This window comes from Chiloscyllium plagiosum, chromosome 40 (assembly GCF_004010195.1).
Source record: "Chiloscyllium plagiosum isolate BGI_BamShark_2017 chromosome 40, ASM401019v2, whole genome shotgun sequence".
NCBI lineage: Eukaryota > Metazoa > Chordata > Chondrichthyes > Orectolobiformes > Hemiscylliidae > Chiloscyllium > Chiloscyllium plagiosum.
In genome coordinates, this window is record NC_057749.1 from 12,783,872 (window position 1) to 12,785,662 (window position 1,791).

Here is a 1,791-nt window from a genome sequence, read left to right on the forward strand (position 1 = left end):
CACCAACATCTTTATTTTGGACACCCCAGGATGACCCTAGTGGAGTTCAGACAGTATTTGGCAGCAACCTTTGCTCAGGACAATCACTCTTGCTGCCTAGATTAAAATGCCATCCTCTGTGGTGATCTGGTCTTACCAGGTCCAGGAAAGATTTTAATTTCTGGTTATGATGCACTTTTATTTCCCCAACACCACCAGCTGTTTTAGTTTTGCCAGGACCGGAACTTTTTGTCCCCAGTTTGATATTGTCAGCAGTCACCTGGAAGATTAAAACCAGAATGGATTGTTCCAGTGGCAGCACTACCAGTGATGTATCTGTCAGTGGGAGGCGGCTCAAAGCACTTGCTATTTGGCTTCCCAGGTAGTGTTCCAACTTGTACACCCTTAGGATGAGAGCCCACCGCTGAACTAGACCTGAAGCTAAGGGCAACACATCCTTGTCTACTGTGAGTAGCCCTAGCAGGGGTTTTGGTCTGTTATTATTACAGTATTGATGGAATTTTGTCACACCAAAGATGAATGCCAAACCTTTCTTCTCTATCTGGGTGTATTTGTGCTCTGCATCAGACAAAGACCAGAAAGCATACACGGCTGGTTGTTCCTCTCCATTGGGCCATTGCTCCAATACCATGCAGAGAGAGACACACCGCATGTCAGCCCAGATCTCGCTTGGGATCATAGTGAGTCACCACTTTATTGATTGACTTGTTGTTGTCACATGTACAGAAACACTGTGAAAAGTATTGTTTTGCATGCTATTTGGCAGATTGTACCATACAAAGTGCTTCAAGGTAGCAGAACAAAATGTAGGGATACAGTGTTACAGCCACTGAGAAGGTGCAGAGCGAGAGATTAGAATTAACATTTGAGAGGTACATTCAAAAGTCTGATAACAGCGAGGAACAAGCTATTCTTAAATTGATGATGGCTGCTTTTTCACTTCCTTAAAGGCTACATCTTGGCTATGAGACCATTTCCAAGGCTGACCCATTTTCAATTGCAGTTGTAAGGGTGTCAAGATGGAGCTCAGGTTACATATTAACTTTCTATTATAATTCACCAATCCACGAAAAGTACCTAGGCTCCGGTACAGATGTGGGAGCCAGGGCACCTTTGATTGCCTCACTTTATCTTCCTAGGGGTGTAACCCAGTCTTGTTGATTCTGTAGTCCAAGTAGGTTACTTGGGGTGTGTGGAACACAATTTGTTCCCTTCTAAGGCATATGCCCATCATGGAGAAATGTCAAGTTCTCCAAGTGCTCTTTATTGGTCTTCCCTGTAATTAGGAGAAGGTGAGGACTGGAGCGCCCCCCCCACCCCCAGCCCACACTCAGCACCTTCTCTGCCACTGCAGGAAGTCCACAACCTGTGCCCACACCATTCCCCTCACCTCCAGCCAAGGCCCCAAAGGATCTTTCCACATCTGACAGAAATTTACCTGTACCTCCACCAATGTCATCTACTGTATCCATTGCACCCAATGTGGTCTCCTCTTCATCGGGAGACAGGAAGCTCACTTGTGGATTGTTTCAAAGAACATCTGAGACACTCGCACCAACCAACTCCACTGCCCTATAGCTGAACATGCAGGCCCTGGGCCTCCTCCATCGCCAAACCATTACCCACCCGACGCCTGGAGGCATAATGCCTCATATACCGCCTTGGGACCCTACACCCACATGGGATCAATATGGATTTCACCAGTTTCCTCATTTCTCCTCCCACCACATTATCTCAGTCTCAAGCCTCCAACTCGGCTCCATCCTCCTGACCGATCACCCTTCCCATCTA